The 27,059-nt window shown below is 41.4% G+C and overlaps 1 pseudogene; it reads right to left on the reverse strand.

The window, feature by feature from the left end:
* Positions 1–24,781: 24,781 nt before the first annotated feature.
* Positions 24,782–25,835, reverse strand: LOC144298910 (immunity-related GTPase family M protein 1 pseudogene; annotated as a pseudogene).
* Positions 25,836–27,059: the final 1,224 nt, after the last annotated feature.

Below are 27,059 nucleotides of genomic sequence, written 5' to 3' on the forward strand. Positions count from 1 at the left end.
TCAGAGCCAAAGGCCTAATGGTTTTGACTAGCTCTATGCGTTTGTTTCTGACTTTTGGGCTGGGCCAGTTTCTGCAGATGAGACTTTGCAGATAGCAGAAGACTTTCCCCCTGGTTTTTAGGACCTTAAACATTTCTGGGAAATCATTCCTGAAATTATGTCTTCTCCAAGAAGCTGCCTCTGCGTCATGAGAAGAAAAAGCATTTTTAAATTTATAACCATTTACCGAGTTCCTGATGTGGGGAGGTAGGATCCTCGTGTTATGGAGTGGAAAATACCTGAGAGCAGTGGGCAAAAGAGAAACCCTTACCCTCAAAACAGCCTGTGCTCCACTCAGGGAGACAGCATCTACCCAGGTCTCCCTCAAGGGAGACTTCCTCAAGGGAAAGGGAGAAGAGAAGGGTGATGTGGGAAACCCACCAGTTCAACGATATTGAAACTAGGAACATCAGCATCAAGAATGATGCACTTACCCATCTCATCCTGGAGACATGGTTGAGCACAGAGAGCCTTCCCCAACCTGGGAGCAGACAACTCCAAGTGGACTCCTGGGCATGCATTACATCTCCTCCTGCATTGTGTTCAGCAATGGGAGAACTTTAGGGCTTAGTGTACTGGCCGGACCCTTGCCTGTGATGGTGGTGGAAGGACTTCCAAGGTGTCTCTGCCAGAAAATTCTAGTGCTGGGATTGAAAATCCATACCTGGTTGACTTCAAATCCCACAGCTTGAGTGCTGACATAGATACGAATCAGCAAGGCATTTACCCTCTGGCCTCTGATTCTTCATTAGCAAAATAAGAGACTTGGAATCAGTTTCCAAATTCTCAACTTCTCTTCTTTGAAGCAATGGAATACTTCTCTCAAATAAAATATTACTCAAGCCCAGGACAGAAAACAGATCAAAGTAAAACTGCTTTGGTTGAAGCCAAAGTGGGAACTAGAGCCCTGACCTCCATTTCGCCCCAGAGGAGTCCTGCATATTCTGTTGCATTATTGTTCAGAAAATACTCTTTCTCCTTTACCCCTTCTGTAGGAGGGTCTACTTTACACCCTACTGATGAAGGGCTTGTCTTTGTGACTTGCTTTGGACAAATAAATAGATGTGACATCTTTCACACTCAAATTGAGCTCTCATAACCAGATGGCTTGGCCTTCTGCACTTCTGGCCTCTGTTGTGAGAAAAGTATGCTCTGAGAAGTCAGTGCTCCTGCAGCCTGGAAGGACAGACAGATAGAACACATGTGCATTTGACTCTTAGCTTCAAGCAGACTCTGTGGTCAGAGTGCTGAGAGCATAGGTCTAATTGGTGAAGAAAAGTGGGGATCTGAGATATTAAATGAAAACACAACAAGCACCACCAAAACATAACCCTATACTTATTCCACTGATAGTGACACTGGTGCCAGCTAATGAAATAGTTTTTGCTGCTTAGATGCCTCATGTTGTTGTTTTCCTATCCTGTTTTTCAGCCTTGTTTCTGCAGAGTCTGGTGCGATTTATGAGCTTCCTTATATCACTCCAATAAATTCTTTGTTCCTGAGTCATAAAGAGTTGTTTCTGTAGCTTGCAACCAAAGATCCCTAACTGACACAGAGATAGCCACTGTTTGAGTCACTACAGTATCTATATCTATGTATTTGTATATACACGAAGAAGAGGAAGCTCAGAAATGAGGAAGGGTGGTCATCTTAGCTCATCTAGTTTGCAGTCTCACTCCAGCAAAGCTTGAAAAGCTCACTACTGGGTCCTGTCCGTGCTGTTTTTATCTCCATTACCAAGCCCTGTACCCTCTCCCGGCTGCTGTGACAGTTCACCTGCAATGGCTCACAGCTGTCTCTTCTCTAAAGCATGGCTTTGGGCCCGATAGGAGTGGCCTCACCCCTCCCACCTCCAGCAGCCTACCCACAGTACCTAACTGACAACGGGAGCCATGGGGCCAGCTTCTTGGTTTGACGTGGACCGACTCTGTGATGCTGTCCATGCTCCAGAGCTCCTGTGGGGTCAGGCCCAATGTGAATCCCAGCTGTGTCCATATCCTTGCTCAACTCTCCCCTCCACCCTATACCATGACCCTCATCTCCCTTCCCCTGAGAACACTTCCTCAATAAATCACAGGCTCTGGCATCCATGTTGCAGGTTCTCATTATAGGGAAACAAAACTAAGAGGCTTTCCCTCCCATTAGTCATGCTGCTTCTGTGGCTACAGCAATCTTTATGCTAAGTTCTCATTTTATAGTGAAATCTTCAGGGCAGGGATGCCTAGGTGGTTCAGCGGTTGAGCGTCTGCCTTGGGCTCAGGGCATGATCCTAGGGTCCGGGATCGAGTCCCACATCCAGCTCCTTGCGGGGAGCCTGCTTCTCCCTCTGCCTGTGTCTCTGCTGCTCTCTCTCTCTCAAAATAAATAAGTAAATCTATAAAAAAATAAAAAGAAATCTTCAGGGCAAAAGGAGATGGGGTATCAGAGGGATGGCACAAAGTAATAGATATCTGCCTCACTGTTCTGATGGAAATATCTAGGCCAAGGAAAGGTGGCTTTTAGAAGACACAGTGGAGACCTGAGAAGGGGGTCATGCTTGTTCATTTAACGGGCAGTTTTGCTTCAGCAAAACTGGAAATGGTTTACTTGTTAGCAACTTTTGCACTTTGATGCCAAGGGGCTCCTATTATCTTGCCTCTGTGGGCTCAAATTTTTTCTCAAATACATCCTGGAAACCAGTCCCTCACTGGCATCTAAGAAGACCAGAAAGGGATCCTTTATATCTTCTCTGCCACTTACAGTGCACCTACTGGATGCATCACTGTGCTCAGTATTAGAGATATAGCCATGACCCCAAGCCAGCCTTGCTCTGTGAAAGTTATGGTCTACTGGGACAAAGACTTTTTAGTTTAAAAATTAAAGGATTCTTTGTTAACTTAAAATGAAAATAATGGCTGCCAATGAGAAGGACCAGTGACTGTATCCTGAGGGCTCTGTGGTTTTTTATGGATCGCCATCTGTACCTGGGCCACAGCACACTGGAAGCCCCACTTGTTGCAGCCCATATAGATTTTCCAAAATATGGGCCCAAGGAAATGTATACATATAAGTATAGCCTTTTCTACTTAACATTTTAAAATTGAATATTTTAAAATTGAATATTCTAATATTTTACTTAGAATTTTTTTCTGTGGACACTCTTCCCAACAGCAGTGTCTTTGGACATGTATTCTGCTGCTAGAAATTCCTTTCTGGTTCTTTTCTGCTGTGTGAACTCTTTACTTAGCTTTCAAGAGTCATTTAGAATAGTACACACTCCGGGAACCTTCCAGTCACACCACAGTTTGCAAAGTGGAGCCTGGAACTTTTCTTTTCTTTTCTTTTCCTTTCTTTTCTTTTCTTTTCTTTTCTTTTCTTTTCTTTTCTTTTTTTCTTTTCTTTCTTTTCTTTTCTTTCTTTTCTTTTTTTCTTTTCTTTCTTTTCTTTTCTTTTCTTTTTTTTTTTTAAGATTTAACTTATTTATTTATTCATGAGAGACACAGAGGGAGAAGCAGAGACAGAGGCAGAGAGAAGCAGGCTCCCTGTGGGGAGTCTGATGTGGGACTAGATTCCAGGACACTGGGATCACGCCCTGAGCCGAAGGCAGATGCCCAACCACTGAGCCACCCAGGTGCTCCTGGCACCTGGAGCTTTCCTTTCTGTATGTGCCTTACTGTACAAATATACAATGAGCTTCTTCTATGCAACTATCAGCTTAGAGTACAGACCCTCCATAATAATGAAGATTGATAATACTCATTGAGCCCTTACTACAAAATGCATACTGTCTCAAGATGGTTATGCTACCTCATTTAACTTCCTCAAACATTTTATTGTCCCTATGTTGCAAATAAGTCATGAAGCACAGGGAGGTTAAGTAACTTGTCTGAAGCCACTTAGCTGGGAGAGGGCTAAAGTAGGTTTCCAACCATTCGGAGTGCCTGTCATGGCTTCCAAGTGCAGCTCTTTTATGTCTTTATTTATTTATTTATAAAAGATTTTATTTTTAAGTGATTTCTACATCCAATGTGGGGTGTGAACCCACAACCACAAGATGGAGTCAGATGCTCCAATGACTGAGCCAGCCAGGCCCTCTCCCCGAAATTCCAGCTCTTAATCTTACTAGGACTTCCTGGCCTGTAAGCCACACAACCCTGAGTCCAAGAATAGAATTCAGGGGGATCCTTATACAAGGATGGGAAAAACATCCCATCTTTGGGTAATTTCTAGCTAAATTATAGCACTTCCTTCAATTGTGAATGCAGGCAACAGACCACAGCAGGGTTTGCAGAAACTGGGCCTTTGTTGCTAGTAGACATCACAGACATTTTCTTATGGCATGAGAGTTGTGGCTGCTCTCTTGAAATATTGTTTACATTCTTCACTACCTAGCGATCATAGTAGTTATTATACCTACCACTATATGTTATTTAAAGCCTTCATAAAATATAAATCATAAATCAGCTAAAAAATGATTAACTCTTTCAATAAATCAAGTTTTTGGGTAATCCATGTTTTCTGAAATTTTATACAGTTAAAACATCATTCTGAATGAAGTACTGATATATGCTACAGCATTATTATTATTATTATATTGTTATATTGAGAGATAGAGAGAGAGAGAGAGAGAGAAACTTGCACATATACACCTGGGAATGGGGGGGGGGGTCGTTCAGACAGAAGGACAGAGATAGAGAATCTTAAGCAGGCTGCATGCTCAGCTGGGAGCCCGACGTGGTGCTCCATCTTATGACCCTGAGAGATCGTGACCTGAGGTGAAATCAAGGGTCGGACTCCCAATTGACTGAGCTACTTAGACGCCCCTGCTACAGCATTATGTTAAATCAAAGTACCTAATCATTGAGGACTGCATATTGGGTGATTCCATTTATATGAAAAATCCAGAAGTGGCAAATCTGTAGAGGCAGAAAGCAAATTAGTGGGGGCCTGGGGCTGGGTGAAGGGAAGCTAGGTAGTAGTTACCAAATGGATATGTGGTTTCTTTTTAGAGTGAAGAAAAATGTCTTAAAATTAGATTGCAGTGATGGTTGTACCACTCTATAATTACTAAAAGCTATGGAGTTGTAGATTTTCAATGTTTGAACTTTATGGTATGGGAATTACATCTCGGTTAAAGTGTTTAAAAAAAACAGAGAAGGTGTTAGTTAGTAGGCTTCCCTGGGCTACACATGGGCCCATTAGCACAAACATAAAGTTTACATTTTATTTTTATTTTTTAGAGATTTTATTTATTTATTCATGAGAGACACAGAGAGAGGCAGAGACATAGGCAGAGGGAGATGCAGGCTCCCTGTGGGGAGCCTGATGCGGGACTCGATCCCAGGACCCCAGGATAATGGCTTGAGCCAAAGGCAGATGGTCAACCACTGAGCCACCCAGGTGCCCCAAACACAAAGTTTAGAATCCCTGCTTGTGGTTGTTCTTGATAAATATGAAGAGAGATTCTGATTTGAATGAAATATTAAAAAAAAAAAAAGAGGTAACGGCTATTTTCAGTTTAAATACTGAATTTATATCATGAAATAAAGCAATATGGAACTGCTAGGAGGGAAAATTTTTCTGGATCATTTTCAGTGAACTATAGTAAGAAAACAAGGGGCTTGGAGGTCAGCATTTGAGCCATTGCTCCTTATTCTGGGGTAATACATTTCCTTCCAAATTTTCCCATTAAGTCTCCGTTCTCAGGAAACCCTATCACAGGAAACAGTAGCAGTAACTTGCTTTCACTTTCTGCTCCCCTGCCCCTGCACACCCCATAAAGATGCCTCTGTGATGAGTGCACAAAGTTCCTCCTCTGCGCCTCTCATGAAGCCTTCATCTTTGCCCACAGAGAGCTCTCTTTTGGAGCCTGTCCACCAGGGTGGTTGGTGGTGAGACCTGAAGGACACATTGTTGTTTTCGGGGTGCCTTTGCTTCAGGTATTTCTCCCTGGAAGGCCCCCCTCCCCAGCGAGGGCCTTGCCTTTTCTACAAAGATTCTCTGATGACCAGATCCCACCTGCCATGTTGTGAATGGTGCCTTCCTCTCCTCTCACTGCTCATGGGGACCCCACAGTTCAGCATTGCAGCAGGGACAGTTGATGCCCTGCTGGGGCCCACTGCAGCTTTGGGGGACACCTTTTTGAAAAATATGTGAGTATAGTTGACACACAATGTTACACTAGATTCAGGTGTACAAGGCAGTTTACGAGTACACTGATTGTACTCGTAATGATTCAACGAGTTTATCCATCGTGCTGTGCGCCCCACAAGTGCAGCTGCAACCTGTCCGCATACAACTTTACAGAACCTCGGACTGTGTTCCCTATGCTGTGCCTTTTATTTCTGAAACTTATTCATCCCATAAATGGAAGCCTGTATCTCCCACTCCTTGTCACACATTTTGCCCAACGGGGGGACACTTTCTGTTCATGCAGACAGCATCAAGCACTCACTACATTGTTGGTCTGAAGGGTTTCCTTGGCCAGAGAAGGGTGTTCAGCATGGCTGTGCTCAGCCTGGATGAGCCAGGGATTCAACGAACCCAGGAACGATCTGTAACCAATGACAGACAGGAGTTAGCGGATAAATACATTGTTTTATTCACCGTCTGCGGGGATTATTCTGGGGTGTATTTCCAGAAGAATCGAGCCCAGGGTGTATAAGTGGTTACCTGCTCAGCACTACACTATTGCCTTCATTCCCTGAATCACTCCATTGGCCCAACAAGCACTTTTATTTGTTGAAATCATCCTTCAAATAAACATGTGGCATGCATATTCTTGTCTTAGGGTTTAACTTAGGGTGATTTTCACTTGGGCAGGCATGCATGAGGTACGGCTATAGCAGAGCTTTATTTATTTATTTTTAATAATAAATTTATTTTTTGTTGGTGTTCACTTGCCAACATACAAAATAACACCCAGTGCTCATCCCGTCAAGTGTCCCCCCTCAGTGCCTGTCACCCATTCACCCTCACCCCCCGCCCTCTTCCCCTTCCACCACTCCTAGTTTGTTTCCCAGAGTTAGGAGCTTTAAATATGATATACAGCAGAGGGACCTATCATGTAACAAGCCCAGGGCCAAGTAGATCCACTGGGAAGCAGGCTCCTCATTCCACTTCCTTTGCTGTTGCTAAGACATTTTTGGAGCTCTTCTTTTTGAACTACCTTCAGTGCCCACAGAATACTGGATTCAGATCTCCAGAAATTTTCATGTGCTGAATAAGCATTAATGGAAGTGTTTTAAACTGCCAGAAGTTAACTCAGGCTGTCTAAGATGTAAGGTTGATTCTGGTAGGAGACAGAACTCTCTTTCCTCCCACTGATCAAAATTCCAAAGGGGAATTCCAAAAATGTGTTATCCAATTCACAAGAGCCATGCAGCTGAGACAATCCAAATGTCCCTCAAGTGGTGAATGAATAAACAAATGTTGTCTAGCCATATGACAAAATATTATTCAGCCCCCAGAAAGAATACTGGTACATGCACTTTGAAAATGTTAAGTGAAAGCAGTCAGACACAAAAGCCACACACTATGATTCTCCTTATATGACCATCCAGAAGAGATAAATCCATAGAGAAAGAAAGCAGATTAATGGTTGCCAGAGGGTGGGTGGAGGTGGGAATGGGGGATGACTGCTTAACGGATGTGGGGTTTCCTTTCAGAGCAATGAAAATGTCTTGGAACTCCATAGAAATGGTGGTTGTGTAATACCATGAATATACTAAATGCCACTGCTTTGTAGACTTTAAACTGATTAATGGTTGCTTTTATGTTATGTGAATTTTATGTCAATTAAAAAAAAAGCATGGGCAGATGGTAATTTCCTTCTATTCTTTTCCTGTAGGTAGGGATGGTATTTTAACTACTTGGGGAACATAATGTGAATCAGCTTTCGTCCTGAAGAGAAGGTATGGCACAGGCCACAGCGACAAGACTTCTGTGTCTGGATCAGAGGGGTTTGGGAAGCTGGAGCTGTGAAGGGACACTCTGGGGTTTCAGGGCAGTGGTGGTTTACCACCTGAAAAGGAAGTGTTTCAAGATCTTAACAACTAGATAGTCTTTCTGAGCTATACTGGCTAAGCATCAGCTCTGACCACATGGGATGATTGGGAGACCGACCTCTGTGTTTGCTTAGTGAGATCTTCTTCACCCAAGAACAATTCCTCCTTCAGGCTCTATGGTCCAAAATGGGTGGGGTCAGCATGAATGACCCCACCAGTCACTTACCTGGCAGCCACCAGGCCCTGATGCCATTAGGGCAGGTACAATGGAGCAGGATGCTCACCTTTCCATTCTCATTCCCTTCCTACAGGCTGGGAAAAATCCATATTTTGGAACCTATGGAAGCACAGGTGGGAGGCTGGGCTCTACAGCCTTGCTATACAGGTCAGCCATGCGGGTGGTCACTTGGGAGCTTCTCTGAAATGCAGAAATCTGGAACCGACCCCACTCCTGCTGAATCAGGACCCGTGGGTAATTTCTATGCACATTAAAATTTCAGAGGCTGAACTTTAAGAGACGGTGCCTTAGGATCTCTTCCTATTTTATCTAAAAAATGTAGGTTTATGTCTCCCCCCACTTGCAGTTCTCTTACTGCCATAATTTGGCAAAAACATGTCTTAGATCTCTTTGGATACTGGCAGGGCTTTTCTGGACAGAACCAAACATAGCTCATAGAAAACCCAGGGTTTCTTTACAGTCTCTTGTTTCATCTTAGAAATTCATATGAATTTTGCACTCTATTTCATGGTATATTGATGTTAACCTCGACATAAAATTGTTTGCTTTTTACCTCCTGAATCTCTGAATAGAATCGAGGCTTCAAGTAAGTGCAGTGTATTTTTTTTTCCCCATGGCTCTGTATCTCTCAGAATCTTGTGCACACCATAGACTGAAAAGCAGATGTAAAGTGATTCAAGAGGTTTGTGATTCAACAGGAATACCACTGGCCATTTGAGTCTCCAATTATTAAGATAAGTGCATGGGTGCAGAAATATGATTAGAAGACCTTTCTTTGAATTCTCAACTCAGGGCACTGAGTACAGAATAGAAACAAAAAATTGATGTGATGTCTTCAACTAAAGCAGGAGGGATTTAAAATAGCTCCAGAAAAGATTTCTGGACTCAGTGACTATCTTAGGATGAGTTCTTCAAAGCCGAGCCTGAGACAAGGATTTGGGTGGGTATGATTTATTGAGGGCCTCTCAGGAGACAGAGAGTGAGGGAAGCAGGGCAGGGCTGGGAGCTGAGCAAGGATGTGGCTTTAGGGAAAGCCCAGCCTTGGCTTTATTCACAGGAAGCTCTGGAGCATGAGTCATACCACAGAGTTCTCACTTGAAGCAAGAGGACTGGCATTTTGTTTCCCAGTGTCAGGCAGTCATTGGTGCATCTGGGCAGCCTGGTGTCTATTCATCCCAGAGCAATTCTCTGGAGAAAGGGACCTTCTTGGTCAGCAGCAAATCCTCATATCAGCCCTATTTGGAGATCTAGGTAGGCCACCACAGCCTACTACCCAAGACGGTATCTAACATTGCCATTGTCATAATGTCATTATTTCACTTAGAGATTGCATCCTGTTTGATTGAATATATATCACTGTCACTTTTCTTTTAAACTGCTGCTGGGCCTGACCACTACGGACCTGGTTTCTGCTCCTGAAAACAATATTCCCAAAGGATCCTGGTGATTCCCACCCAATGCCTCACCCACTTGTCATCTCATTCAGGTGAAGTTCCTGGGGTGGTTCCCTTCCTTCCCACTTTTGATTTCTGTGTAGTCCTGCCCTGGCCACACCCATCAGTTCAGGGGAGCTTTTTCCTGAGCACAGAGGCCCAAGGAAATAACAAAAGAGCAGCCCTGGCCTTATCATTCTAGCTGATTATTTAAACAGCTGCCAGAGAGCTGCAGCTGCCTTGGCAAGAGTCCAGGGTAAAAAAAGGGAGTGAACCAACATCCAGTGAGCACAGTCACTGCTGTTGCCATGCAGGAAGGCACCCTTGAGTGTCAAGTGGCCTTTAGACACGAGATTGCAATCATCTTGTAATCACCTGGAGTGACTGGGGTTGGGGAAGGTGGCCTACTTTCAGACTGTGCAAAATCTGGCAATGGCTTCATTAATGCAAAATGTAATCAGGGTTCTTCTGTCAAAATTATCTGGAAGCAGACATAGTGCTTCTCTCTACTCGTTCACTTCTGTCCCAGCCCATTCTTCTTTCTCTGTACCCTTTCCACTCCATGGGCAGAGCATATAGGTGCCATAACCGGTGGTGTATGCTCCACAAACAGAGCCTGAAATAGTCTAAGCAAAATGAGGAATTCAGAAATAATCCCTGAGAATGTATAGTAAAATTTACTCCCAATGCAATAATTTTTTTTAAAGATTTTATTTATTTATTTATTTGCTTGTTTGTTTGTTTGTTTTATTCATTCATGAGAGACGCACGCAGAGAGGCAGAGACATAGAGGGAAAGGCAGGCTCCCTGGGGAGAGCCCGATGTGGGACTTGATCCAAGGACCCTGGGACCATGACCCGAGCCAAAGGCAGATGCTTAACCACTGAGCCACTCAGGCGTCCCCCAATGCAACAACTTTATTTTTTATTGTTCCAAGAACTAACTCTAAGTGAGAAAGAGTATGTTTGTCCTTTCTGGAAAGAGCAGTCTTTTTCAAAAAAAAAGATCATAGGGAGTTCCAGGTTCTTTGCTAGGTTGACTAAAAACTAATAACACTTCGTCGGAGAGTTCTCTTCCTGTGCGGTCTCTCATGATTACTGCTTCAGAATATATTTGGGGAAGTCTTGGATTTTGAATCTGTCTGAGTTCTCCGTAGAAACAGAACCAATAGGACATAGATAGATGATAGATAGATGATAGATAGATAGATGATAGATGATAGATAGATAGATAGATAGATAGATAGATAGATAGATAGATACTATGGAATTGGCTCATACAAATATGTTGGGTGAGAAGTCCAAGATCTCCAGTCGGCAAACTGGAAATTCAGGAAAGGTGATGGTACAGCTCCAGTCTGAGTGCAAGGGCCTGGCACCCAGGAGAGCCAATGGTCTCATTGTCAGCCCAAGTCTGAAGGCAGGAGAAGACCAATGACCCAGTTTGAAGACAATCAGACAAAGGGAGAGAATTCTCTCTTCCTCAGCTTTATATCCTATTCAGGCTCACCCACATTGGGAAAGCTATCTTCCTTATTCAGTCTACCAATTCAAATGCCAATTTCATCCAGAAATACCCTCACAGACACATCCAGAATAATGTTGAACCTAATATCTGGACACCCCATGACCAAGTCAAGTTGACACATTAAATTAACCATCACAGAACTATGACAAACCTCCCCCAGGTTTGAATACTCCAGGTTTGCTCGTAGTCAGCTCTGTCTTCCATAGACATAAAAATCCACCTCTTGGGGCCATAGTTTGTTCATCTCTGAAATGAATAGCTTGAATAAAGTAATCTATGAGATTCCAACCATATGATTTAAAATTCATAAAAATGCACTCATGATCATATTTGAACTTTCTTTGAGATATAAAGGTTTGACCCTGCTTTATATTTGGAATTGTGTGTATTTATATAGAAGAGGGTCTGAAACTATGGTGGCAGAAAAAGTAAATTGCCTCTCAATAACTGTAATTTTAATCCAAGCAAAAGACTGTATTCCCAAACCTCTCTTCACTATAAGTGGCCAAAAACATAAGTGGGAACTGGTAAGTGGGACTTCTAGAAAAATTCCTTTGGAAGGATAGAAATAGGTAAAGTAGACCCTACTTTCTATTCCCCTTCCTCCTGCTTCTTACGTGGAACAGAGGTGAAATGTCTGGAGTTCCTGCAGCCATTTTGAACCATGAAGACATCTTGAGATTGGAAATCACACACTAAAGATTGCAGAGCAGGGAAATAGAAAGAACCTAGATTTCATCTGACACCTCAGAGCCTTCATACTAGCCATGAATATCCACCTCTGAACTTCTTTTGTATGTTAGAGAAATGAACTTCCACCTTGTTTAAGTCACTATTATTTTGAAAGTCTTTTTTTTTTTTTTAATTGTTATTTATTTATGATAGTCACACAGAGAGAGAGAGAGAGGCAGAGACACAGGCAGAGGGAGAAGCAGGCTCCATGCACCGGGAGCCCGATGTGGGATTCGATCCCGGGTCTCCAGGATCGCGCCCTGGGCCAAAGGCAGGCGCTAAACCGCTGCGCCACGCAGGGATCCCTGAAAGTCTTTAATAGGAGATGAATTTAATTTTGAACTGCTATCAGAGAAAACCTAGCCTCTGATTTCCTCAAAATATATTTCTTAAACTTCAGCCTGTGTCAGAGATCTTGTTAAAACACAGAATCCTGGGTGCACCCAGGAGTAGAGTCAGATAATCCTTATTTCTAACCATCTGATGCTGCTGACCCAGAGAACATACTTTGAGAACCACTGTCTCAGCACATCTCTAATCTATTTGGACAGAGTAAGAAACCTTTGCCTCTTGCAAAATGATGTCACAACTTGGATTATAGAGTGTTAATGAAATGCTGTCTTATAAAATACATCTAAATTTTACTTCTGAACTCACAATGAGGAGTGCCTGGCTGGCTCAGTGGGTTAAGCATCTGACTTCGGCCCAGGTCATGGTCCCAGGGTCCTGGTATTGAGCCCCAGGGAGGGCTCCGTGCTCAGTGGAGAGTCTACTTGTCCCTCTCCCTCTCCTTCTGCCCTCCTCCCACTTCTTGCTCTCTTTCTTGCTCTCAAATAAGTAAATAAAGTCTTTGAGAGAAAACAAACAAACATGCAAACAAACCAACAATTCATGATGAATGGCATCCTGGGAAGTTTTCATTTAAATGCATAGGAAATGGTGGGTCTTGTGTTCTTTCTCCAGAGCAAAGTGCTGAGCTACAGAGTTGACATCATTCGGCCTCTAAGTACATAGGCCAAGAAGTGGCTATAAGGAATGTTGTGGGTGTCGCCATTTTAAATGTGTGGTATTGCTGTTTTCTGTTCTCGCAAAGAAATGTCTGTTAATGTTTATCATAGTCTCAAATGCTCTCTTTATTGGTATCAAGATCTGGAACATGTTTTTTTTTCCTGCAGAGAGCTGAAGAAGATAAACAATCAGGCCGAATTTAACCCAGTGTTTTGGAAAAATCACCTCATGATGTCATTCAGCCTGAGGAAATGTCACTTTCCCAAGTCTCCTCAGGGCAGCACTTTGTCCCCTGCTTCCTGAATAGAACAGCGTGCCTGAGGAGATTTCCTTTTCCCTCTGTTCTGGTTCACCAGTGACAACTGGGTAACTCAGTAACCTGTGCAGACATCTGTCAGTATGGCCCCCCAGGGGGGGAGTGCTGCCTGCTGCAGCCCAGAACGGCCTGTTTTCCTGAGAATGGCTTCCCAAGCTGAGCATTACACCAGCATTAGTCAAAAACGCCTTTCATGGTGATTGTGGCAGGAAGTCCTGGCCTTTAAGATGGTGATTTTTGTGCTCAGATTTTTAAGGGGAAAGAAAAGCATAAGCACAGGTGGATTCAGATCTCAGAATCCCTGGTCTTTCCAGCACCTTGTGCTGTCTCTTCAGACTTTTCCCAAGAGAACAGCTCCTTCCCTTCGGGCAGAACTAATCCCGCCCAGGTCTGAGCTCTGTGTATTTAACCTTTTGCTTCCACTCTTTTGCTGTCTGGCCACTTGACACATACTAGGCGCTCAATAATAGTTGAGGAGGGCACGTGATGTGATGGGCACTAGGTGTTATACTATATGTTGGCAAATTGAATAAAAAATATAGTTTGTGCAACAAATGTGTGGCAAATGTGCAGTGGGTGTGAATCAGCTATGGCAGCCTGAGGTAAGCAACTGGCCCCACCTTTCTCTTCTTTTCTTCCTCTCTTCCTCTTATTTTTCCTTCTTTTCTTCATGGGATACTATGGGAGCTCCAAGTCACTTCTTTATTGAGATATAATTACACACATGAATAGGCAAATCTTGGGTGGGTAACCATCACTGGATCCAGAGAAGAACATTTCTGTCACCCCAGAACATCCCCTCATGCCCCTTAATAGTCGCTTGCTATCCACTTCAACTCCCAGAAAAAAATCTCTGTTCTGATCTCTACAACTATAGATTAGATTTCCTTATTTGTGAACTTCATGTAAATGTCTGACTTCTTTCATACAGCATAGTGTTTTTGAGAGTCAAATGGCACTTTTTTTTTTTTTTTTGAGATTTTATTGATTCGTGAGAGGCACACAAAGAGAGGCAGAGACATAGGCAGAGACAGGTCCTCCCTTTGGGGACCCTGATGCAGGACTCGATCCCAGGATCCCAGGATTGCAACCTGAGCCAAAGGCAAACACTCAACCACTGAGCCACCCAGGTGTCCCGCACCTTTCTTAATTTTCTTAGAAAGCGAATTGCCTGACCTTGAGCCCCTGTGACATTGGGCTGCTGCACACTCATCTGTAAGGGCCCTCATGCCCAACCTCAGCTACAAGGTTATAACGAATCTGAAGTGGGGAGGAGAGAAGGCCTAAGGCACAGAAGCTTTGGTGAGGACCCTCTCTTCTTTCCACATTGGTTGGCCCATTGTCTAAACCTACACAGTGCTCAGAAACAGAGCACTGGGAGCCCTACTATTCTGAGATGTGGGACCTCTGCTGAGGCCTCGGGCCTCTGTGCCTAGAGAACACTTCCTAGGTGCCCTCGCAGATGCTGCCTGCAGGTCCTGCCTCTCCTCAAGGCTCTATCTTGGATCCTCAGTAGTTGGGGCCTCCAGACCTCCGCTTGCTGTCCAGTCTAGGGGACTCTCCTCCCTCTTTCCCCCTTTCCTGTTCTCCCAATGCCAAGAATCTGCCTCTGTGTCCCTCTTCTTCCTTTTATAAAAGCCAGGAATGAGATTGTTTTCTTCCAGTGGCTTTTCTATAGCCTGGCCTGGGCCTGAGAAAAAGGAACAGAAGGCCATCTCTGATGGATACTCCTGCAAATATACCCCAGGACTTCACTTCAGCTGCTCTTTGACCTCTCAGAAAAATCTCTAGTCCATAATAAATCATTCACTTTGGTGAGTTATTAAAGTCACTCCCTTGTGAGATATTTTAATTTCTGCTTCTTCATACTCACCTGGCAAAAAAAAAAAAAAAAAAAAGTAAATACCCCAACACAAAACCATCCTTTAAGCCAAATCCACACCGGAACCACAGAATCTTTGTGAGGAAAATGCTGACTGGTCTTACCTCAAAGTTAAGGTCATAAAACTCATGTGAGTCTGGAATCCTTTAATATTTTCCAAGAGTGTTCAATTTCCTGATTTCAGAAACAACTCCTCCATATCTTTCTCTCCTCAAACTTCCTCCCCAATTCCCTCCACAGCGCCACACATCATACATCTCCACCCCCTCAGCCGATAACCTGCCTCAGATTCCTGTGAGAAAAAGGAAGCAGCCAACCACAACTCTAACATCTTGCTATTTCCAAATTTGCAAGGCACTGGCACCCACTCCCTTGGCCTCCTCCCCTCCTACCGAGAAGAGCTGACATCTTCTGGATTTCTTGTCTTCTTCCTTTCCTTAAAAACTTGACTCCTGAAATTGAGTCTTTTTTTTTTTTTCTCCTGTATCATTAATTTCTCCCTCTTTAGAGGTTTAGTCTCTTCAGCACACTGCTTCCTAACAAACATGTTCTCCTGGAACTACTGTATTTGTAGTAGAGCTGTTATAACAAAGTACCACAAATGGGGTGGCTTCAAACAACAGAAATGTATTCTCACAGTTCTTGAGGACAAAAGTCTGAAATCAAAGTGTTAGGAAGGCTGCATTCCCTCCACAGGCTCTAGGGGAGGCTACTTCCTTGCCTCTTCCAGCTTCTGGCAGCCCTAGGTGTTTGTGGGCTTGTGGTAACATAACTAATCTCTGCCTCTGTGGTCACGTGGCATTCTCCCCTAGGGTGTGCCTATCCTTGTCTCTTCTCCTTTTCTTATGTTTTATTTTTAAAAATTTTAATTCCAAAAAAAAAAAAAAATTTTAATTCCAGTATAATTAACATAGAGTATTATATTAGGTTCATGTGTACGTTATAGTGATTCAACAGCTCCATATATTACTCAGTGTTCATCATGATAAGTATATTCTTAATCTCTTTTACCCATCCCCCCACCACTTCCCCTCCTGTAACCATCTGTTGTTCCCTGTAGTTAAGAGTCTATTTTTTGGTTTGTCTTTTTTGCTCTGTTGGTTTGTTTTGTTTTTTAAGTTCCACATATGAGGGAAATCATATGGTTTTTGTCTTTCTCTAACTTACTTCACTTAGCATTCTACCTACTAAATCCATCCATGTTGCTCTTTTTGATGGCTGAGTAATATTCCTCTGTGTGTGTGTGTGTGTGTGTACACCACACCTTTAATCATTCATCTATCGATGGACAGTGGGGTTGCTTCCATAATCTGGCTATTATAAATAATGCTGCAGTAAACATAAGGTTGCATATCTTTTTAAATTTGTGTTTTCATGTTCTTTGGGTAAAATCTAGTAGTGAACTGACTGGATCATATGGTAATTCTATCTTTAATTTTTTGAGAAACCCCCATACTGCTTTCCAATAGTGCACTGGCGTTCCTTTTTCTCCACATCCTCACCAACATCTATCGTTTCTTTTTTTGATTTTAGCCATTCTGACAAGAGTGAGGTGATATCTCGTTGTGGTTTTGATTTGCATTTCCTTGATAATTGTTGATGTGCATCTTTTCATGTGTCTGTTAGCCATCTGTGTGTCTTCTGTGGAGAAATGCATGCACATGTCTTCTGCCCATTTTTTAATAAGAATTTTCATTTATTCATTCATGAGAGACACAGAGAGATGCAAAGACACAGGCAGAGGGAGAAGTAGGCTCCCTGTAGGGAGCCTGATGTGGGACTCGATCCTAGGACCCCAGGATCATGACCTGAGCCAAAGACAGATGCTCAACCATTGAGCCACCTAGGCATCCCTCTTCTGCCCATTTTCAAACTGGATTATTTGGGTTTCCTTTTTTTTTTTTTTTTTTTTTGGTGTTGAGTTGCATATTTTTTTGTATATTTTGGATACTAACCCTTTATCAGATATATCATTTGAAAATATCTTCTTTCATTCAGTAGGTTGTCTTTTGGTTTCATTGATTATTCTTCCCCTTTTCCTTCTTTTTAAAAAGATTTTGTTTATTCATTTATATTTTACTGAGAGAGAGAGTGTGTGTGTGCACAATTTGGAGAGGAAGAGAGACAATCTCAAGCAGATCCCATGCTGAGCACAGAGCCCAATGTGGAGCTCAATCTCACAATGCCAAGGTCATGACCTGAGCTGAAATCAAGAGTTGGCTACTTAACTACTGAGACACCCAGTTTCCCTGTTCTTACTCTTCTTAAAAAGATACTAGTCATACTAGATTAAGAGCTCACCTTACTCCAATATGATCCCATCTTAACTAATTACATCTGCAAAATCCCATTTCCAAATAGATTCACATTCACAAGAATCAAGAGTTAGACTTCAATGTGACTTTCTGGAGGGCACAAGTCACCCCAAAATAATCACCTCTCTTCCTCTAGCCATTGCACAGTGTTTCCTTTTGTGGGAGAGTGGTTCATTGTATCCTCTCACTGAACTCACTTAACCTTCTCACACAATCCACATTTGCCCTGCATTCTATGGATACTGCTCTTGTCAAGGCCACCAATGACCCCAGGTTGCCAAATGCAACTGGCACTCCACTGATCTTGAACTTGACCTCTCAGCACCAGTGCACTATTGATAACTTGTTTCTCTGGTCTCCCATGCCATACCACCCTTTTGATCCTTGCTTCCCATCCTTGCCTCTACTTCCAAGCTTCTGCTGGCATTTTTTCTTCTGTTTTTTTTTTTTTTTTAAGTTTTTATTTATTTAAGTAATCTTTACATCCAACATGGGGCTGGAACTCAACCCAGAGATCTAGTGTTGCATGCTCTTCTGACTGAGCCAGCCAGGTGCCCCTGGCATCTTTTCTTCTTGACTCCTATAGGTTGAAACATTCTTCTTAGATGACCCGATCCATTCCCATGTTTATTTTTTTAAGATTTTGTCTATTTATTTGTCAGAGAGAGAGAGAGAGAGAGAACAAGCAGGGGGAGCAACAGAGGGAGATGCATGCTCCCTGCTCAGCGGGAGCTGGATATGGGACTCGATCCCAGAGCTCTGGGATCATGACCTGAACGGAAGGCAGATGCTTAACCGACTGAGCCACCCAGACATCCCTCCTATATTTCTAAACCACCTCTATATCCATAGCCTAGTCTGTTTTCTGGACCTCTTGACTCACATATCCCACAGATTGTTTTACATGTCTACTTGGATTTGTAATAGACCTCTGAAACTTAACATGGTCAGATTAGAACTCTTTGATTTCCCTAACTAGTTCTTTCTCCATTCTTCAAAATAAAAGATATTACCATTTACCCAGTTATTCACATGAAAAAATCTGGGTTTGAGATTTTTTTTTCTCTTGTGCCTCTCTCCCCAACAATGTCTCACCCACCCTCATGTTCGACATACTCCATCCTCACAGTTTATATCTTATTTGTCAACCTTTCTCTGGTCTGGAACAGCTGCCATCATCTCTCACCTGATGACTAACATAACCTCCTAACTGGTCTGCCTATTTCCAATTTTGTTTCTCAGAATTCACACTTCTTAAGGAAACCAGAGTAATTCTTTTCAGAGATGAAAATGTAGGGAATTCCCATGGCATTTGAGTGAAAGCTCATCCTCTCATTTGGCTTACAAAGCCTTTTGTAGTTTGGCCTGTCTCCTTGCTGGTCTTATCTTGTGCTTGTCTTTCCCTCATTCCTCATACTCCAAGTCCTTCAGCCTTTCTCTGTTCCTTGAAAGCTCCAAGTTTATTCCCTTTTTGGGTCTTTGGCACTAACTAGTCCTTCTGTCCAGAATGCTATTTTTCCCTGGTCTTTGGCTGGCTGTCTCTCTACATTCAGACCTTAACCTAAATGTCAACTCCAGAAAAAGGTCAGATAAAGTAGCTGTGCAGACCCTAACTCATCCTATTGCCCCATCCTGCTTTTAAAACAATTCTCCTGTATCATTTACCACCAGCAATTTTTTATAGTTCATTTGTTCATCATTCATTCATTCATTCATTCATTCATTATCTCTACCCTCCACTGGAATGTAAGGTCTGCTGTACATCCTAGGAGAGCAGAGACCTTATCTGTTATGTTCACTCTGTGTACCTGAGATCTACTGCCATGATAAAGTTGCATGACAAATAGCCCCCCAAAACTTGTGTTAAACAAATAGCATTTATTCTCCATGCACATATTTGCATGTTAGCCATTTAGGCTACTCTTGGTGGTGCATTTCTCCTGGTCTCAGTTGGGGTTACACATCTGGCCTTTGGCTGGCTATCAGTTGGGATGATTCAAATAACTGGGCTAGCTTGCCTTGCTCATAAGGCAGTGGTAAGGGTGCAACAGCGAGAACAGGCCCCAGTGAGCAAGTACTTTACAAGCTTCTCATTATGTTATGGCTGCTAATACCCCAGTGACCAAAGCAAGTCACACTAACAAATCCCAGGGAAAAAGCAGATGGCGCTAGGAAGTTATATAGCAATAGACATGGACACAGGGGAAGGTGTAGTATTGAGACCACAAATATAATCAGTCTACCCCAATATGGTATCCCTAGCTCTTGCTATCCATATCTTGTTTAATGAATGAATGAATTATTCTGTCACAATGAACAAAAGAAAAAGAAAACAATTAATGAGGAAAGACAACTCTGGCACATATAGTTGTAATACCACAGTCCCTATAAAGGATTCTCACCTGGGAGTTCCTGAATGGGTTTCAGAAGGCTGGAGAACCTCTGAAATAGTACATAATATCAGGAAAAGGTTGTCTTTCTGGGCAGACAGCAGCTCATAGTACAATCCAGGCCTCGCCCACTCCCCAGCTTAGGTGCCATTGTGCAGTCCATAAATCATACAATCGTATGCAACAGTTCTGAGCACTCACATTTGAAGATAATTTTGAGCCTTTCTCTTCTATCTTTAGTGTAGTTTACTGGCTTGACTAGGGCTGTGTCTGGGTGTTTGGATGTCCCCATCTGCTTACATTCAGTGTTGATTCTCACAAGTTGATCATTCCTTGCAATGTCTATTAGAGGAAGAGAATAGAAGCTCCTTCTGTCTGGAAAACACCCAGCTTCTTGGTGTGTCTCCTGGGGCAACTCCTTGTCAACTGCTATCTGGAAATCTACCTGAATCTTACTGTGGCTTTGGGGGGAAATTTTTCTTTAGACCCTGAACATGGATCAGTTTGCTTCATCTTGAGAAGGCACCTTTGGACCAACACCAATTCAAAAAGAATCACCAAGATAGACACAACTGAGGTTACTGTAGGTAGCATCAATCAGACAAGGTGCACATTGGCCTCCCTAACTACCCCATCTGTTTAAAACAATTTTTTACACATTCAGAAAGTCTCTAAAACGACTGATCCTTGTTTGGATCAAGGAAAGTCTCATTCCTAGGAGGTACTATGTAACCTATTTCTGTGGACATCATAAGTGATGTAAAGGGATTGTCTTCTCATTTATAATAAATATGTTTTTGAAACCTACTATAATGTAGCTCTTTTCAAGTTCCAAAGGGAAGGAAATCCAAGCCATAGTGATGGTACAAAAATGGATGACTATGACTTGACAATATGTCTATCTTTTCCTGAAGTTTTAAAATTAAATTATATCATGGCATCCTTCTTTTAAAATATTTTCTTAATTTGTTTGGACACTCTAACTTCTCTTAATCACAAATAATCCACATCACAAAAAAGTGTAAATAAGTAAAAGGCAAGAAAAGGTAACATCACTGGTAAACATACCAGTTAGATCAGTCATCTGATTTTTATAGTATTAAATTTAGAGTTCACCTTCAGAGAAGAATATTTTTCTAGGTGGTTTTGGTCTCCCTGAGTTCCTTATGGCCCTTGAATAATAATGGATATTGATTATGCAGGCTGAATCTGGGAAGCTACAGAAAATAACTGTTTAAAATGCTAAATGAAGCAGCAAATGATGAATTACATTCTCCAGGGTCAAGTGGTGGATAATGTGTTTATGGAAAACTTTCTGTGAAAGAAGACTGGGGTGTTGCTAAGAAATGACTTCAAAGACAAGGCAAGTCTATTAAAATCTCCAATGCTAATCCTGGGATTATCAACCTAAACCCTTTTAGATTATTGTAAGCATCCAGTGGCCTTGAATGCTTTGTCTGGAATTAATGTTGCTGATTATTGTGATTTGTTGTAGAACTGATGTAGAGTGATCTGAAATCAGAGAAAAAATTATTGAGTTTCTCAGAACCACTATCTCACACTGTATGCCAAGATTAACTCAAAATGGATTAAAGACTTGCATGTAAAACATGCATGTATAAAACTAAAAGAAAATATAGATAGTAAACTCCTTGATATCGGTCTTGGCAATGAAGTTTTTGGATTTGTTACCAAAAGCAAAGACAACAAAAGCAAAAATAAACAAGTTGCCCTCATCAAGCTAAATATAAAAAACTTCTGCACAGCAAAGGAAACAATCAACAAAATGAAAAGGCAGCCTACTGAATGCGAGAAAATATCCGCAAATCATATATCTGATAAGGACTTAATATTCAAAATATATAAAGAACTCACACAACTCAATAGCAAAAAACCCCCAAACAATCTGATTAAAAAATGGGCAGAGGATCAGAATAGACATTTTTCCAAAGAAGACATACAAATGACCAACAGGTACATGAAAGAAATGCTCAAAATCATTGATCATCAGGGAAATGCAAATCAAAACTGCAATGAGCAATCTCCTCACACCTGTTAAAATGGCTAAAATCATAAAGACAACAGATAGCAAGTGCTGGCAAAGATGTGAAGAGAAAGGAGCCCCTGTACACTGTTGATGGGAATGTAAACTAGTGCAACCAGTATGGAAAACAGTAAAGAGTATATAAAATGTGGCATTAGTCATAAAAAAAATAATGAAATCTTGTCACTTGTGACAACATGCATGGGTCTTAGAGGTATCATGTTGTAGGAAGTAAATCAGACAGAGAAAGACAAATACCATATGATCTCATTTACCTTTGGAATCTTAAAAGCAAAACAAGACAATCAAGCTCATAGATACAAAAAACAGATACGTGGTTGCCAGAGGTGGGGAGTGGATGGTGGCTGAAATGGATAAAGGGAGTCAAAAGGTACAAGTCTCTAGTTGTAAAATAAGTAAGTCATGAGGATGTCATGTGCTCAGAGTGACCATAGTTAACAATATAATACTGTATATTTGAAAGTTGCCGAGAGAGTAAATCTTAAAAGCTGTCATCATGAGAAAAAAAAGTTCCATAACTATGTATGGTGATGGGTGTTAACTAGACTTACCTCAGCGATCGTTTTGTAATGTATTCAAATCCCGAATCATTATGTTATACACCTGAAATTAATATAAAGATGTCTGCCAATTATACCTCAATAAAAATTGTTTAAAAATTATCAAGTTTCTGCTTCAAGATTCATTTCTGAAAAGGGCCATAAACAGTGCAGAAAATATTGATAGAGTTTGTCCCAGGAAAAGCTTCCTTCTTATTTCATCGCTCTAGAATTATAGGTCATTGCCAACAACAATCCATGTGACTGTTTCTTCAACAGAAATACTTGGTCCAAAAGCTATGCTATTTTCTGAGACAATTTTTCCAAGTGACATTACAGTAATGTAATTAAAAGTTATTACAGAAAATCAATCTGCCCAGTTACTCTTACCTCTTCTAAACTCAGAACAATCTTCAGGACCGCTTGTTTCTAAGCCATGCCAGCAGACATTAAGAAATAGATTCTTACCGACTGGGGATTGGCAAAGGTTTTTCATAAAGGACTTGATAGTAAATATTTTTGTCTTTCCGAGCCATATGGCCTCTGTCTCAGCTATTCAGCTCTACCTTTGTGGCCCCAAAGCAGCTGTGAATATTATATAAAAGTGTGGATGATGTTGTACTCAAATTTAACTTGACCTAAACTGGGGCAGCCTCAGGCCTTATGCTATAAGCTGCAAACATTTCTTTCAGAGTCCCCCAAGGAAATGTGACCAACCTTGATGGGTTCTTTGCAGGGAGAGAGAGTTAGAGAATATCAAGGTTGGAAAAGAAAAAGGTAAAAGTTTTTGGACAAAAAAAAAAAACAAAAAAAACAAAAAAAAAAAATAAAACAAAAAAACAAAGCCCCCAAACCAAACCAAACCAAACAAATAAAACAACCCCCCAAATATCAAAAAGTTATGCTGGCTTTATCGGAAAAACAATGACTTTACAAACTTATGTTTTAATTCAAAGGAATATTTTTTTCCTCAAATGAACATTTATAGAAAATTGCAGTATATGTATGAATTTAAAAATGAATTGCTGTATTTGAGGGGGGTTCCTGACCCTTCATCTTCTCTTTTGCCCTCTCAGCAACTTCCTATTGTATTTCCAGAAAGTTCCAGGAACTCTTGAATGAAATTTAAAATCCACTGCTTCAGTATAGTAGAAGACACATCTTGCCTATCATTAGGGTTACAAGATTTAGCAAATAAAAATATGAGATGCCCAGTTAAATTTGAATTTCAGACCATCAACATAGACTTTTTAAGTAAAAGCATGTCATATGCAGTATTTGGAACACACACACACTAAAAGTTACTCGGTGTGGATCTGAAATTCAAATTTGTCTGAGCATCCCTACATTTAACTGGACACCCTACCACTACTTTTTTATTTAACCTCCTTGTGCCTCAATTTTCTCATCTGTAAAGTGGAGGACATGATAGTACTTATATAGCAGGATTTTAAAAATAAGTTAATTTTTGTAAAGTGAATAGAAAAGATCTTGGCACATAATGAGTGCTCTATTACTACCCACTTACTATTCCTATTATATTATTAGCTAATTATTTTTTTACTAGTGGTATTGGTTCTAAATGGTTGTCATAAGACTGAGTGATGTAATCCTTATGGACTGAGTTGTATCCACCCCCCATCAAATTCATAGGCGTTGAAGCTCTAACCCCCAAAGTAACTGCAGAGATAAGGCCTTTACAGAAGTAATTAAGGTTAAATTATGTCATAAGGGTAGAATTCTAATGCAATATGATTGGCATTCTTATAAGAAAGAGACACAGGGAAAGAGGCACACAGAGAAAAGGACATGTGAGGATGTAGTGGCAATCTACAAGCCAAACATAAAGGTCTCAAGAGAAACCAAACCTGCTGACACTTTGGTCTTAGGCTTCCATCCTCCAGAACTGTGAGAAAATACATTTCTGTTGTTGAAGCCTCCCAGCCTGTGTACTTAGTTATGGCAGCCCTGGACAACTAATAGAGTAATCATGCACATGACTTTTTTTTTTTTTTTCTGAGCCCAGGAAGCTTATTTAATTATTTTAACAAATACTTTTTGAAGGACTGTGCATTAGGATTGGGGCTAGGAAGATAGACGATTTTTAAAATTCCTTTTAAGGAACTAACACTTTTAGAAATAGAAGAAAATGTTCAGTTAATCTCTTCATTTCTACAGAGAAAAAGGGTATCCTACTGGGGAAGGACACTAAGGCAGCCTGATTTCCACTTGAGAACAAGCCTATTGGACCTATTATTGGACTTATTCCCATGCCAGTTTTCATTGGAGGAAAGGATCTCTCAGGATAGTCTTCATTTCCTTGATATCAAACTCAAGGAAGCATCTTTGCTACATTCCATCGAAAACAGAGGATGAGATATAGTCATCCAAGAATTGGATGGAGCTAGGACGGCTAAGAAGTGCTTCCTGACTGAACAAGTCAGTCTCCCATTCACTTTATGGAGAGTGTACAGATCCAGGTACTTCATGACAGCCCTGTACTCTTCCATGGGCATCCCCCATAATCTGGGCCACCTGCTAGAGAGAATCATCATTCATACCAAAAAAACAAGTGATAGATGTTCAGACACTACTCCAAATCACCTTCATCCTGGATACCAAGGGTGTCTTGAAAACACTGTGAGGCTATTCTGTTCTGCAGGGAGGTAGCCTTGTCTTTAATGATCTTCTCATAAGCGGGACAAGTTTTTCAGAAGACATGGCGCTAGACATTAGAGAGATCCTTGTGCAAAGTGTCCTTAAGCTCTGGGAAGTCATGCAATAAGGGGTCAAGGCTAGAGACCAGAAATATGATGTGTTCACACACCCACTGCTTCTGGTGAGTTTCCAGAATATTCTTTGGATATTCTGCACGGGCTGTTCTTCCCAGAGGGCACTTGTGCTGAGGTCCCTGTCCAGCTTGGTCTAAATGATGTAAAACCTCTTCCCATGCCTTGGATGATTTTGGCAAGCTTCATAAGATTCATGCTGAACTATTTGGACACAATGATAATGAAGAGATCATACTGGCTAAGTGACATCTCCTCCAGATAGTTCTCCAGGCTTTGGGTGGCAGCCATTATGCTGGGACCGGGATAGGAGTTGGTGGATCCCACAATGTCACACTGGGAAAGTGGGAGGAGTAGCAACTGTGAATCTGAGTAGTCCTCACCACCTCAGTGAGAGCTGAGTTCTCCTCCTCATACCAAATTCCCCACAGTGTGTTGATGAAGGACAAAACACCGTTGCCAGAGTCCCCAGTCACAGCAATGCTCACTTGGGCACTGGATGAAGTCTCCAGGCTCCCTCTGACCACAGAGACCACCTCCAGCTACTTCCCTTTCCTAAAGTCTTTTCAATATTCATGGGCCCCACCTTGTATAAAATGTACTGAGTGGTATCACTCAGTGATACCACTGAGTGGTGGTATCACACAGCACAGGCGAAGCATGGAGATAATGGGATGTGAGATGACATGGCCGACTACACCACACTGCTGAGCAGTGGAAGAACGTCACAGGACTTTTAAAATATATTTCCATGGCCAGAATCAAATAACTCAATTCAGAAATTGAGTTATTGTTTTATTTATTAGTTTACTTATTTATTTAAAAAAATTTAGAGGGTGGGGGAAGGGGCAGAGGGAGAGCAAGAGTCCCAGTGTGGAAACTGTTGTGGGGCTCGATCTCATGACCTGACCCAAAATCAAGAGTTGGCCGCTTAACCAACTGAGCCACCCAGGCGCTCCTAGATGTTCTTTTAAACGTGAGTTAAAAGTGATATTTTAATAAATTGATGTGCTGCTTCTTTTTATTAAACATACTCTGAAATATTTATTTTTGTACTCATTGAAGTTTTGTTCTTCTTTGACGTTTGTAACTCACTTGAAGTTTATTTTTGTAATAGTCTCATATTATAAAACCTCCCAATAGATGAAAATAAAGTATCTCAAGGAAGCCAAGCTTTGGCCAAAGTGATACAATTCTCATGTCCAGATAAAGTAACTTGTTTGCATCTTAAAATGCTTTTATTTCAAATTTTCTTTTCTTCTTCTTCCTCCTCATCTGTTGCTAGGATTCATGAACTAGTTAAAGAGCAGGCATTTACTTTTAGAATTTGGTGGTGTTCATTATTTTAGCTAGACCAGGCAGTTAAATATAAAATACATCAATATTCAGTGTAAAGTGCCCATGACAGAATCTTGGAATTGACTCTCAATGTTGTTGAATATGTTCTTATGCTTTATTTCATATCAAGTTAACTTACTAGTTAATCCCTTTCATTGTTTTGTAAATTATTTGAGATCTAAATAATGTCCCACACCATGCAAAAATATAGATTTACTTTCTTCCTCCAAAAGACACTCATCCATGATTTGCTTCAAAATAATGAGGGAGTGAGGGGGAGTGAAGCAAGATTAGTAGTGCGATGACTGTTGTAGCTGCGTGATAGGGATTATTATGACATTCTGTCTACTTTTGGCTATGTTTAAAATTTTCCATATTGTGGTAGATTTCCAATTCTTTATTCCTTTTAAGTAACAGGATTACGTATGCCTGCCCTTGGCTGTTTGTACAGTACCTCCCACTC

The sequence above is a fragment of the Canis aureus genome, chromosome 26 (assembly GCF_053574225.1).
Source record: "Canis aureus isolate CA01 chromosome 26, VMU_Caureus_v.1.0, whole genome shotgun sequence".
NCBI classification, from domain to species: domain Eukaryota; kingdom Metazoa; phylum Chordata; class Mammalia; order Carnivora; family Canidae; genus Canis; species Canis aureus.